The sequence below is a fragment of the Bidens hawaiensis genome, unplaced genomic scaffold, assembly GCF_021521415.1.
Source record: "Bidens hawaiensis isolate Kalapana, Puna unplaced genomic scaffold, B.hawaiensis_p1.1 tig00013629_1, whole genome shotgun sequence".
Classification (NCBI taxonomy): domain Eukaryota; kingdom Viridiplantae; phylum Streptophyta; class Magnoliopsida; order Asterales; family Asteraceae; genus Bidens; species Bidens hawaiensis.
The window spans coordinates 16,329-31,949 of NW_027492158.1; the positions used below are offsets into that span (position 1 = coordinate 16,329).

The window sequence follows — 15,621 nt, forward strand, 5'->3', positions numbered from 1 at the left end:
ATAAGCTAATCTTTCATTTTAACTAACTTCTCAATACTTAAAGCTTGATGTTACAACATATATATAATATACACTCCTTGTTTACCTTCGGTCTTTCATTTCTCCGGTCTCGGCCGGTTGAAATGTCGGACTAGTAAGGCAAGGTTACATGGAGGACTTTGTAGTCCTTGTTTATATATTTAACAAATCTAACCATATAACTTGTTATACTTGCTTAAATTCTACATATTTTAGTTTATTTTTCATATTTGTCAAGTTCCATGGTATTGGGTATGTGGTGACTAGCCTCGGTTTCATCCCGAGTTGAGAACCGAACTTTTGTTTAAAAGCATTATTGTTAACTTTTTTAATGTAAAACTTGAGTATTATTATTTATAAGTTATTTTACAAGTTCCATGGTAATTGGGTATGTGGTAACCATCCTCGGTCTTATTCCGAGTCAACGACCGAACCAAAAACCAAACTTTTGTTTAAAAGCTTTATTGTTAACTTTTTGAATGTAAAACTTGAGTATTATTATTTATAAGTTATTTTATAAGTTCCATGGTAATTGGGTATGTGGTAACCATCCTCGGTCTTTTTCCGAGTCAAGGACCGAAACAAAAACCGAACTAAACCGAGTTCACTCGCTTAAGACACACAAGTGTGTTTTTAGCCACCAAAACTCATATTTTTCTTCAAGATTATATTTTAAATCAATTTTAGTTACTTTCTAAACATAGTTGGCATGTCGGTAACCAACTTGATCTTATAACAAGTTCGAACCGATAAGGTCGTATACTCGCTTAACGAACGTTAAGGTTCTTCACAATAGAACTACATACTTGGTTAAGTCTATTTTGATTTTATTGAGTTATCTCATAATATTTATTATTTTGGGAAGTTAACTGTGAGCTTGGTCAATTATCAAGTCTCGAACCGACAAACCCGAACACTCGTTTAAACCTCGTTTTGGGTATTCTTATAACCAAGGGTTTTGCAATATCGCATTTTAACCCACATTATTACTTAACATAGGTTGAGTAAAAAAAAAGAAAAAAAAACTAATGAATAGGATACCGAGACCCGGTTTCGAGTAAACTTATTTTACAAAACTCGTTTCTTTAATTTCTCAAATATTTACATTTTAAATCCTAAACTTTATTTATTTACTTTATTTGTCATGTATTTTATTTTAAACCCTTCCAAGACTACCTACTAACACAAGACCCGTTTAATATAGGTCTTGCTCGTTAAACCGATCTCTCCGATTATTCACGACACTATCTTTCAAGTTACTTGTTAATGTGAGTACTTTTTCATCCCCCGTTTTCCATCTTTCATTTTGGGGGTGGCATTGCATACTTATTCAAATTCAAATGATTTATACTTGAGTCTTAAACCACAACACGTATTGTATATGTTTACTTAAATAAATGCTCGATTTGGTGTTATATGCTTTACATGATTATGTGCAAATTTTTGAATGCTAAGGCCGATAGCCTCTTGAATGCTAAGGCGGGTAGCCTCATCAAAGTATGATCATACGTTAATTCCGAGTATATATGGTATCCCCATATAGAAAGGTGTCGTCAATGTATTCTTATTGACAATTTCATTATTGTCGTCAATGTATTCTTATTGACGGTTCGTCAATGTATTCTTATTGACGGTTTTATTTTCTAAATTGTTGCTATTATTTATTGTTTTCATATACTAGTTGTGGATTTCATACTATATACTTATTGTCCAAAACTATGAAAATTGCTCACCAACCTTCGTGTTGACAAACTCTATTTTATGCAATGTTACAGGTTTGATGTTAGCTTGATTGGATTACTTGAAGAAACTTATTATCTTGGCTTTAGGATATTAGAAAATAAAAGAACAAGTTATTTGTTTATCTATCTATTTGGCATTTTGTATGAACAATTGTTGTGTTATTTATGATGATATGGATTTAAATGAGTTGTTTAAATATTGTAACTTTATAGTGTCATTGTGCAATGAGCAATCATGTCGCGCCTCGATGTTTCCGCCTTCATTGGTCGGGGTGTGACAATAAAACTAACAATATGCCCTATATTTAAGGAAAGTAAGGAATCATTCCAATTAGCCGTTAGCCCTTCAATCAGCACGTTTCCTTTCTTGTCACGCTTTACTGAAAGCGCGAGTCTTTGAGAGATCACAATAACAATCTTTGACCTTAGAGAATACCGCATCCTGGATTCGTCCTGAATATAATCTTTGCTGAGGATACTGAAAATTCGTGCCCTAACATATATATATATATATATATATGTATGTATATATGTATATATATACATATATACATACATATATATACGTATATATCAAATCGTATGCATATACATATATACATACATATACATGAATTTGATAGATTAATGTACTTATACATACATACATATACATACGTAAGTGTGTGTGTAGAATGAAGGTTGGAAGAAAGAAAGAATCTTGTCTGTTAAGAACAAATTCATCCTAAATGCGTCTCTCAAGACGAGATTTCAAAATCTCTTTTTCCTAGAATTTAAAAATATGGACGGGAAAGGTAGGAAACATAAATAAACAGTCTCTCAAGACGGTTTTTTAAAAGAAAACGTTTTGAAAAAATTTGGACTTTTGCTCCAAGATTACAAAATAATTTGAACTTTAACTTCAATATTTTCTAATATCCCGTCTGCTACGTTACTTTCCTTCAGAATTTGAAATGGTCCCTCATTATTATTATCTTTTCCCAATGCGTCTTCCCAGTCCAAATCTTAAATTATTTTAAGAAAAAAAAGGGCTATTTTGAGAATTTTTTTTCTAAAAAGGCTTATTTTAAGAATTTTCCCTAATATTTATATTTAGGCTGCAAGGATGATGTAACCATCCGGTGTATGGGTCCCACCCCTATGAAAATGTGGGTCTCATCCACTATAAAAGAAAAGTTGGCTTCATAATTCAATGTTATGATTCTGATGTTGTAATTATGGTATCTTTAAACGTGGTTAATTTAGTGGGTAGATTCTATGTAGTTGTCCGGGTCAGGTCTTGAAGACGGGATTTACATAGAAACCCTAGTCCCAAAAAGATGACATAGAAAGAGGGAACAACATGTTTTACGCTGTGTTTCCGAATCTCATTTTACAAGAGAAGGGGTAGGAAAAGAGAGGAAATGATGAAAAAACCATATTCTCGAGATTTTTGAAAAAGAGAATGGGAGAGGAAACAAGGGAAAATGTTGTAAAATTTGAGCATATTATCATACTCTAAAATTTGAGAGATTATGAGAGAAAATACTTGTGTCTAATTATAACTTTCTATCAATTCTTAAATTACTCATATCTAACTCTCTATTATAGTTTACTTGGAAGGTATCATAGGAAATTGAATTTTTCTTTTCCTTTCCTCTTAACTTGAAAACACCTAAAATGTTCAATTTTCTTTCTTTTCCTTTCATTTTCACGAAATAAAGTCACGTTTTCCTTCCCCTAGCTTTTTTTCTTGTCCTAATTCCCCTTCCTTCCCCTCCACTCGTTAAATGAAACTTGGGAACACAGCATTAGGATTGAGGGCTGCGTTGGACCTACAAGGTCACATTGGCGAATCTTATAACGTGGGCCTCGGCCCATCCATCTTTTTCACTTAGTAGGGCAATTTTTTCCGAATATATTATATAAGGTAAAGTTAAAATAAAAACTCACTTGAGTTGTGAAAACTCTAGAAACTCATTCTCAACCATATGTTTTTAATTGAAGTTTGAAACTTGTGGTCCACAATTAAAGTTAATAAAAAATGTAAAAGTAAATATAATTTTTTCTCTCTCCTAAAAACATATAAAAAAATTAGTAAAAAAGGTTAAAAAAATAGCAAAACAATTCTTTTTTATTTTTCGATACTTTATATTAAATGTGCAAAAAAAACGATGTTACATAGCGTTTTCACTACTCAAATGAGTTTTCATTTTATACTTTTCCTATCTATATATATGTGTGTGCGCGCACATGCACTAAGTCCGGTCCATCCATATTATTTGCATCCAACTCAATTGATTTTTTTAAAGAGATTTTTACATATATTCTATTCCTAAGCCTTTTAATTATATATTTCTCCAATGTTAAAACCTTAATACATATTTCCCCTTTTGACGTGCAATTACCCTTTTACCCTTATCAATTTATAATACCTAAGAAGCAAAACGTCGCTTCTATTCGTGAATTTGTTTTATGTTTCCATTCACACTTACAGAAGAGAACGGCCGTCTCCTCCTTCCGTTCACTCCGCTTCTATTTGCAACTGGACCATCGAGGTTTTCCGCTTATTGCCAATTGCGTCCAAACCGTTAACTCCATTTAATTTATTGTTAAGTTAAGGCTAAAACTGATTTTTCGCTAAGGAATGAAGGGACATTCAGGCCTTTTTACATCAAGTATAAATCAGTGTAAAAAAAAAGTTTTATATGTATAACTGTTCCTTCTGACCAACCTACCGGCCACCACCGGTGACCTTTACCGCCTTCCCCGGTGAAACACCAACCCCACTACCGCCCTGCACCATCACCAGTCGAAGAAGAGGGAGATGGGTATGATAAATAATCGTATAGATTCTATCTAATATAATAAATAAATAAATAATCGTATATTGTTTTTTTCTTTTTTTAAAAAGCCATATAAAAGTCCATTTTACCTTACATTTAACGTTAAAAGCCAACGAAGTTAGCGATTTGAACGTAATTGATAATAAATGATAAACCTCGATGGCCAAGTTGCAAAAAAAAATAATAATAAATAAATAAATAATTTTTGGACGAAAATCGCATAATTGAACAAAATTCAGGAACGATTTTGGCACTTTACTCGGAAAATATGTAATTGATTTTTAAGGAATGGATAAATATGTAATAAGAAACTTAGGAATAGAATATACGTAAATGCTCTGTTTTTAAATAAGTTCTCTTTAAACATTAAGCCCAAGCCGAATAATTTTTTAACAAAAAAGAAGCACTAACAATAAACTCATTTCTTGTCTTTGTTTGTTTAACAACTATTTTTTTTAAGAACGGTAATTTGAATGATTGAATTTCTGCTCTAGTTGAAAGATTGAATATAGAGTTTTATTGTTCAACCTGAACCGGATTATCGACCCGAAACATAAAAGTAGGAAAAAAATTTGGGTCCTGTGAATATCGGCTCATCCATACTATATGTTCAAGATCCGCCGGTGCTAGGTCGGATCTTATTGAAATGTATTTTGGTGAAAAAAACTCACATTAGCACCCAAAAAAAAAATTGTAGGGTATGTTTGGCAAAACTAGCTGGTAGCTGTAGCTGAAAGCTGGTGGCTTGAAGCTGGTAGTGGTAGTTGTAGTTTTTTAGATATATAAATGTTTGGCAGAGTAGCTGAAGCTTTTAATAAAATGTATAAAATGACCAAAATGGGCATAACTAAAAAATATAATAGTAAATGCATCTATTTTGAAAGGTTATTTAAGTAATTTAAAATGCTAAAAGCCTGTAGCTTTTTCTAAACGCTACTAGTAGGAGCTTCAAGATTTAAGCATTTTCTCACGACCTAAAAGCTTCAAGCTCTTTCAACCAAAAAAGGCTTTTAATTGAGTATGAGTTTTTTCTTAAAAATTTGAAACTACAAGCTCATAAAAGCTTCTAAAAACTCTTTGCCAAACATGCCCGTAATCACGCTATCAATTAGTATAATGTGTGTTTGATTTAAAGTTTCCAAATTAATAATTACGAGAGTGAGGACTGGTTGTTGTTTTGAGGAAATGAGCAACTTAAACAAAAATCCACCTAGCTTATTTTTCTAAATAAAGGTATAAATATAATTATGGGCTCATGCATTATTATTAAGCATTTTTTAAAACAACAATCAACTTACATATATTGTTATTTTATGATTTATGATTTATGATATTGTATTGTGAAAATGGTGAAAATACACAAATAATAAATAGTTATATGCAAGTTTAACTGATATTATTAATTAATTAATTAATAGATTGCATTATACTATGTGAGAGCTTTATACAGCAAACCAATTATTCTTCAAAACGAGTAAAAATAAAAATGAGATATTGATCCTTGGAGCTGAAGTTAAGATAAATGCATGGAGTTAATGTTTATTAGTATTTAAATAATATTATTAATTATATATAAATACATTTGGTACGAATTGGGTAAAAAAAACTCTAAAAAATTATATTCACAAAAATAACAATAAAAGTAAACATATAGTACTAGTTCAATAAAACAATATATCGTTTAAACAAAAAACAGATGTTTAACCCACATGGTTAAAGACAACATGTCTGAGTTCGATCCCTATTATTTACAAAATTAAAATAAACAAAAGTTAAAAAAACCGAAGGGCGTAGGGGTTGAATGTGCCGCTTTCAATTAGACCACATAGGCTTTTTTACTTTAGCATCTATCTCCGAAGTCCAAATGCATACATGCAAATAGTTAAAACAAAAATAAATAAATAAATAAAAATTAAGAAGTGCATGCCATGTGGCATCCACTCGTTGATCTTTTGTTTCTTGATACATAATATACGTTAAATATTTTCGACTTGCAGTTAGCACAATCGTTTAATGTTTAATGATAATGATAACAGTAACTTTATAAGTTCAATATTTGAAACAGAAACTTTTGGAATGTAGATCAAACTATTTTTTATACTTGCACATTTTGGAGCATGAATACATAAAATTGGAACTATAACCAAACTAAACCGAAATAACCAGATTAATAATCTAGTTATGATTTATGTAAGAAAATCTATTATGATTCTATGTAAGTTGTTTTGAGTCAATATTTGATCTCATATACTTGTTTATGAACACTTCAATTATCCTGAATCTTGCAGTCTTAGCAATGTTGGAAGACTCGTGTATTGATCCTATTTATGCATAAATATTTATGAAATTTAACATAAAAACATATTATGTTGGTGAGATGGCAATCTAGCTAGCTTACAATGTGGATAAAATGGGAAATGACATGTGATATTGATGATGAGATGGCAATCTTACAAGCACACGGTGTGGATAAAAAGAGTTTTTAATATGATATTTCATTTACTACAGCAAATAAATAATACCACACACATTTATTTGTTATGGGAAGGTTAACGTACAAATTAAACTGACGTGCTAACTATGAGAATCAAGTAGTATGATTATTTAATTACTTCATAGTGCGATACGGAGATTACACCATGCTGTAATTGCCTACACTATAATTACACTATTCTGTATATATAATGACACTACTTGATTCTCACAGTTAGCATGTTAATTTAATTTGTATTTGATCCAAACCTTATCTTTTATATAATATAAATGATAACACGTAATCATCCCAACTCATTTTTACTCATTTGATGAATTAGGTTACACAGAAGGTTATTTTTTAACGCTATGTTATGAATTAGTTAAGCATGTTTGTTTGGTAAATTAAAATTATCATTTTGGTCCAAATTTAATAAAAAATACACCTTTAGTCTTTGATTGTTTACTCATCTTAATCATTCTTGTGGTTGACCTATCTCCTACTCATCTCCACCCCCATCGTGATAGGACCGCCACCACGTGAGATCGATCTAAGCCCGCTCTTCCTCTTCTTCACCACCACCAGTAAACCAATCCCATTAGAGTTCCTTCAACAATCCACGTTCCAATAGTTCATACATAGGTTTTCTTCTTGACATCCATTCCTCATATGTGGATCTTTTTGGTTGATATGGGCTATTTGATTTAGCATAGAAACCTATTAAAATTAAGCGAACTCTTACGTTTTTATATAATTTTCGCTTTGTTTCCACATTGTCTTCTACTCATTTGTCTTTTCTTCTTAAAAATCGATTGAGCATACAAGGGGAAAATTAGCAGCATTTAAACGAGTCGTGGGACTATTTTGATGTGTTTTGGTTGCATTATGAGATAGCTAAATAAAACAATACAACATAGTTTAGTGGGCTAGTGGCTACTCACAAGATGTAAGATTCAATGACATATATTGTTTGTTGGTGGCTGCGATAGTTTAAGCTAGTCGGGGTTGCAATGGTTTCATGTGAAGCGATCTAATTGGAAACTCAATCAGAAATTAAATAAAGAATATGATATACTATGGGATACATGGTTACTTAGGGGTTTATATATATGGGGGGAGATAACATACAAATAAAAATTGGCGGTGGCATTATAGTAAATAATAAGAAAACCAATCTCTCACGTAAATCACTTTTTCATTCATTACAAACACATCCATCTTCTCCATAATCAATAAAAAAAAACCCTTCAATTTCATTCAAGAAAACTCAATTTTAGACAATTAAATTCACCAGTTTTCTAAACATATGCTATTTACAAATCGGCAAGTTGTTGATTTAATAGAGTAATTATTGAAAACACATGTTATTATCTGAAACCATTGAAAAGACTCTATTAGTTCAAAATTAAAGTTTCTAAGTTTTTAGGATTTTTAAATGATACTCACGTGTAGAATAAAATAGGATAATTACGCTACTAGAGTAATTATATATAAAAATATATAACTAAAGCAATTATGAAATCAAAAAAATTACCATTAACTAATCTAGAATTGGCGAACTAACCACCAATAGAATCTACTGCTTCACAATTACTTTACTTATAAATGTTATTACTCTACTTGTAATATAAAATTACATTGCTTGAGATTGAAAATTACACTACTTGAAGTTGAAAATTACTCTACTTTTAATATAAAATTACACTACATGAAATTGAAAATTGTTTTATTTGTAATAAATTACTCTATTTGAAATTGAAAATTACTCTAGTTTTATGTTTACTCACAATACCAAATACCAGTAACATAATTACTCTACTTATGACACAAATTACTCTAGTTATATGTTTAGGTTATAATATTCAATTGTATAATTAATCTACTTAGGAAAATAATTACTATAGTTAGCATTTGAATACTTTTGAAGCGTAATAACCAGCAAAATATCATACTCTGTTTTTTGAATTTTTGGTTGTTTTAGAAAATCTTAGTTGCAAGCTTCAAATCATTATCAATCCATTTGCAAAAAGCTTTAGTTGCTCAGTCTCCTTCAAAATTCACTCTGTAACTATTGATTGATAGTTTAATCTATTTCGCAAGGCTGAATTAAATAATCAAATATGATTTGCAAGCTTCAATTCATCAACCAAAATCTCCAGTTCATCAGATTTGATTGATTAGGTAGCTATGCGAATATGATTTGATCGATTTCATTTGATTACCAATTGGGTTAGATAAACAAATATGAATTGGTCAATTATGATTTGATTGACATCATCAGACGAAGAATGATTAATTACAAATTAGGTTTTGCCATTGCTTAATTTATGTGTTTCCTTCACTTCTCTGGTTTTGTATATTAATTACGAATTTGCCACTGTGATTTCATTTGGTTCGCACGATTAGCATGATTTTTTTATTTGTATTTGATCATTCTCATATAGGGGTGAGTTCTAGTGAACACTCCTCTTAAAGAGAAAATTTAAAAACTTCTAAAAAACTATTTTTAACTTTTTTTAAAAATTTTTTTGAAGTTTCTTTTTTTTTCCATTATTCTTATATGTTGTTATTGGTTCCAATAAAAAAAAAACTTGTCGGTAACCTCGTCGGTATAGTGCGCATGTGTAATAGTGTGCATTGCATACATGCAAAAGTGTTTGTATTGCATAGAATACAACACTATTGCACATATTTGATACACACCATTGTATATATGCAATATAAAACTAATACACACATCGAATACACATTAGTACATATGTGTAATACAACATTAACGTACATGTGCACCACATCGACTTTTATTTTATTATTATTTTTTTTCCATATAGTACAACACTACTACACATATACAATACACAAATATCGAATACATGCAATAAAACACTATTAAACTCAAAAATACATAGTAATACACATGTGTAATACAACGGTATCGCACAGTAATACGTATGTGCATTACAGCGGTTTTTTTTATTTTTTTAATTTTTTTTGTTTTTTTATATTTTTCGAGTGAAATATAAGAAAATATAAGAATAATGGCTAAAACAGAATTTTAAAAATATTTTTTTATTTTTAATTAAAAAAAGTTCTCTAGGAGTTTTTAGAAGTTTTTAAGTTTTCTCTCTAAATGTGAGTTTTCTCTTGACCCTCTATATATATATATATATGTGTGTGTGTTTTAATAAGTGAGTTACAAGAATAATTTTAAACAATTTCATCATATTTTATTAACGACCGTTAAGAAATTTTACTTTTAAGTGTTATTATTGCAAGTGCAATTTGAAAAAAAAAAAAAAGCTTGAGACTAAAATTGTTATATAATCTTAGCACATACCATCTGGATTATTTTTTTTATTATCTATACTATATATAATATATAACTTATGGGCAAATTAAATTAAAACACCAAATTTTTAAGTAATTTACAACAATCAAAATATGATATATACCCAATAAACCATGTAGCATAGGGGCAAATTTGTCTAATATAAAATATGTTAAAAATAGTTACAATACCTGTAAATTTAAAAAATAGTTACAACATTGACCCTTTAATTTTTAACCGTATATCCTTTTAAATTTCATTTTTAATCCAACTTCCATCAACGATATTTAAATGTTCATAATTTTTTCATAAGTTTATATTTAAAAAAAAATTGCGTCATAAAAACAAACATTTTATTCTCTTTAATTTGAGTATTGCTATAGTTTTCTTGGTTAAAAAGAATTAACATTTTACGTAGTGGCGTTTGCGATCCAGTTTTGATAGTTTTTAAATTAAACTTTGAGCCAAAATGTTAGTAACGGCTATTTGTCATTGAAAACCGAAACTGACCCGTTAAAAATTGAAACCGAACAATTCCCAACGGTCTGTGTTTTCCGCTGCATCGCGCGTGCATCCATATAGTATTAAAAGAAAGTTTACTTCTTAACGATCAACGAATCATTTAAATAGGTCGGGTCGGGATAAACTCGTTTTTAGGTCCGGAAAAAACCAATCACCAATCGTTAACACACATGAACAGTACATACAGCATTCGACACTGACACTGAGAAGTAGCAAACTGAAAGATAACACAAACGCAATCAAATCATAACCTGATTTCATTTCATTTGATGATGGGGTTTGCAATGGGAACCTCTTCTTCCCCTTTACACTCTCTTTCTTCATCTTCACTACCCCTTTTGTTCCATTCTTGCCGTAAAAAGCCACATGATTTCACTCAATCAACAAGAGTCTACGCTTGTATACGACACCACCAACCCAACGACGACGGTTTCCGCCAGAGAAGAGCGATTCTGTTCATGGGTATTTCTTTTATTCCCTTCTTGAATCTCAAGGCAACAGCTTTTCAGAATCTTGCTGCTGATGATGAAGCATCCGGTATGTTGAATTTCAACTTAATTTTCAATATTTTACACGTTTTTTACTTTCCCCTAATTCTTCTTACAAAATGCATCTAGGGTTTATGTATTTTTAGCTTCATTTATGAATATATAGGTAATTGGGTTGTTGAATCTTGACTCTGTAGTGTAACTTGGTGATTAGGTTAGGTCATTGTTTTTTCTTGAAATTTATGGTGTTATGATTCTCAACTACTCTCAACAAAATCCCCTAAATCTTATCTTAAAAAATGAATAAAAATATAGTCAACTAGACCCTACTTTCATGACAATATATATATATATTGCACAGTGAATGCTTAAGTGTTAATTTAACATGTACTAATTCTTTCTTGATTATGCAATGTTTCAGAAAATTCTGCAAGGGTACAGGCGCTTAATCAAATAGCGGAGGCAGAAGTCAGTAAGTTTTACTTGATCTTGTTAAAATTTTACTTCTTATAATGTTTTAAAGGGCACAGTGCACTAGATAGATACTGACGTTACTCCTCTTTTCATTTTTAGCAAGCAACTTTAAGTTAGGCGCAAAATAGAAACCGACTTGGAATTTATTACCTATTTTAGCAGCCGACCTCATTTTAACTGCATGTAAGTTAATGATGTGGCATATGTAGACAGCTGATGAGGTATACGTCGTGCCAATTGCTACGTATGCAAAAGATGATTTTGTGAAAAGATAAGAAAGATATTATTTGCAAGTTTGGAAAAAAAATGGTATTTTGTAAAAAAAACAACTGGGAAAAAGATTTACATTTTTAAATCTGTAGTTTTTCTACATTAACACAATCACCCCTTAATTTAGTATTGCTATCTTGTGTGCAGTTTGCTGCTTGCATAATTTCTCAAAAAGTTATGTGCCTATCTATAAAAATTAACAAATGTATCATCAAACGCCACGCGACATATACATCTACACGAGAAGGATTAATAAGATGTCATGTAAGAAAGGTTTAAATACCAGAAGAAGAATAAAATATGACTGTTGAACATGCCATTCTTTCCTGCAATCTGTAATAATATGTAATTTGGTTGCTAAAATTGGTAATTTAATGTTGCCAGTTTCTATTTTACACCTAACTAAAAGTTGGTCACTAAACATGGCAAACAGTAGAAAGTTCTTTTGTATTTCATTTAGTTTATATCCTATTTAAAGCACATTCAGATGATTTTCTTGTCTCTTAGGTACAAACTCAGGGAAAGGCATCATCAAACCCTTTTCTTACGCTTTCGAGCGGACTTGGGATAATTGCTTCTGGCGTGCTTGGCGCTTTTTATGCATTGGCTCAGAAGGAAAAGTCAGCTAACATTGCCACAATTGAATCTGTAAGCCGTTAACTATTAAAAATATAGATAAATGGACATAAACAAGCATAACTGTTCGAAAGTGCATTCGCGACTTGTGAGCGAAACAATGCAATAAACATTTGTGGGTGTTGACAGAACTATACAGGAGTTTTCTTATTAATAACTTTAAAGTATGAACCTTAATTTAGTGTAACTTATTATTATTTCTATATTGGTTTATGTATTTAGCTACAATACAGTAATTTTACTAGATGCATTTAAGCTATTTGATGAATAATATTATTGGGATATCTTTTCTATTATCTCTAAGCATGAAAGTTGTTTTGTTGATCTCAACCTCAGTTTCTTGAGTCACTTTCATAGCTCAAAAGTATTATTGCGAATCCACGCGTTATACACCATCAATAGTAAACGTGAACGGTGAACATCAGTCTGTTGGGCCTAAAAAAATAATAAAACTATAGACTAAATTGTAATGAGTGATATCTTAATTTTGTAAACTAGAATAAATTGTAATGGGCCTAAAAATTTAAAATGAATATATACTATATCAAACTTAAACAGACATAAATGTAGGAACGTTCACGAACGTAAATGAACGATCAAGACGTGTGTTCATGTTCGTTCGTTTATTAGATAAACAAACGCTTGGTGAACTTCCCTCCGAACGGTTCACTGAACGTTCGGTTTGTTTACAGGCCTAATTGGAAACTAAATCGATTCTTGAATTTTGAGGTGAAAAGAAGATTAAACGAATCTTGGCTCGTTTACAGGCCTAATTGTAAACTAAACCAATTCTTCAAATATTTTCTAAATGGCTTCTTTTATAAAACTAATATAGGGGCTATTTGAAAGTCTGTTTAAACTAATTATTGGTGATGTAGAAGTAAAAGCAATCTGTTTGACGTAATAAGTCAAAGTAAGCTTACATTTTTCCTATAATCATGCAGATAAAATCCGAACTGGCAGAAAAGGAAGCTGCAATTGTGTCATTGCAAAAAAGTTATGATTCAAAACTACAGAAATTAAATGAAGAAAAGAACGAGCAAATAAAGAAGTCAAATCAAGAAAAGCAATCTTTAATGAGTCAGTTAAGTTCAGCAAATAGCACGGTCAACGGGTTAGGACAAGAGCTTCGAAAAGAGAAGAAATTAATTGAAGAACTTGAAACCCAGATTGACCGTCTTACGGTTGACCTAAAAGAAGCTTCTGATGAAAAAGAACTTAAAATACAGTTAAAGGATAAGCTTTCTTCCATTGAGGTCCTGCAAGAAAGGATAAACTTTCTTAACTCCGAGATCAAAGATAAAGAAGACAATCTTGCAAATGTTAGTTCTGCGCTTGCTGTTAAAGAATCCGAGTTCAAGAAACTGAGTTCTACATATGAAGAAACCGTGGCTGAGTTGAGCGGGTCAAAGTCAAAGATCGAAAAGCTGAAAGAAGAGATTTTTAAACTTGAGAAAGAATTAGAATTGAAAATTTCAAATCTTGATGATCTGAATGCCCAAATTCGTTCTTTAAGTGATGAAAAAGACGTTATTTTCAGAGAATTGGAATATTATAAAAGTGAGTATAATGAGTTGAAGATTAAATCAGAAAAGCAAGCGGATTCTGATGCCAAGCTTTTGGAAGAAAGTGAAATGAGACTTGAAGAGCTTAAAGAAAAGGTTGAGTTGACTTCAACCGAATTGGTAAACAAAGAAGAATTAGTCAATAAGTTGACCTATGAAAGAGACGGTTTAAGGAACACTTTGGATGTTGAAGTGGGGAAAGTCAAAAGTCTTGAAAACGAGCTTCAGGGTGTACAAAAAACGCTAGAGGACACGAGAAACGAGGTTGTTGAGCTGGCAGGATTTCTAGAACATTCTCGGGATACATGCAAGAACCTTGAGGAACAACTTTCTAGAGTTCAAACTGAGTTTTTTGAAACTAAAGCCGCATTACAGGAAAACATCAATCGTTTAAAACAAACTGTTGAAATGTTGACTTATGAACTCGGGTCAACTAAAGATGCTTATTTAGAAACAAAGGAAGAATTAACTCGAAGAAATATCAGAAACCCGTGACAGTTTAAGTAAAGAATTAGTGGAGACGTATAAAAAGCTCGAAAATTTAAGTCACGAGCTTAAAGAAGAGAAGAAACATGTCGGGTCTTTGACTAAAAAAGTCAACTCTTTAAAAGCCGAGATTTTGGAAGACAGGGAGTCAAGAAAGTCAATGGAAACCGATTTAGAAGAAGCAACAAAGGCACTCGATGAGATGAATCAAAACACCAAGATTCTAACCCGGGAACTGGAGGTTTCAAAAACCAAGATTTCCAGTCTTGAAGAGGAAAAAGAAGTTCTGTACAAATCTCTTGATGAACAGAAACGGGCCATTCAAGAAGCCCGAGAAAACATGGAGGATGCTCATAGTATGATTGTGAAATTAGGAAAAGAGCGGGAGCATTTGGATAAGAAAGGAAGTAAGCTGGAGAAGGAATTAGCAGTTGCAAAAGGCGAGATTTTGAGATTAAGAAACGAGCCGAGTTATTCAAAACGCACAAGGAAGGTTAACAAGAATAGAAGTGGGAGTGAAGATGAAACTGCAAAAGAGGTGAATAATAATATTAATAATAATAATGGAAGTGAAAGTGAAGATGAAATTGATGAAAAGGCAGCTGCTGTGAAGAAAGTTGGGAGGAGGAGGAGGAAGAAGGTGGTATCACAACAGAATGAATCTTGAAGATTGCTTAGAAGTTGAGGGGTGTATTTGTAATATTTGATTCTTGGAGAGTAGATTTTAGATGTAGCAATGTAGCATTTGTAACTTTCTGCCTTATTTTTGTTAAAAATAAAACATAAAAAAGTAA

At 31.3% G+C, this 15,621-nt stretch overlaps 1 pseudogene across 1 annotated transcript; it reads left to right on the forward strand.

Moving 5' to 3' along the window:
* The first annotated feature begins 11,177 nt into the window (after positions 1-11,177).
* On the forward strand, positions 11,178-15,610 carry LOC143544579 (MAR-binding filament-like protein 1-1; annotated as a pseudogene). Its single transcript, XR_013137274.1, has 4 exons — positions 11,178-11,445; positions 11,818-11,864; positions 12,648-12,788; positions 13,721-15,610. The product of XR_013137274.1 is annotated as an MAR-binding filament-like protein 1-1 (transcript).
* The last annotated feature ends 11 nt before the right edge of the window (positions 15,611-15,621 follow it).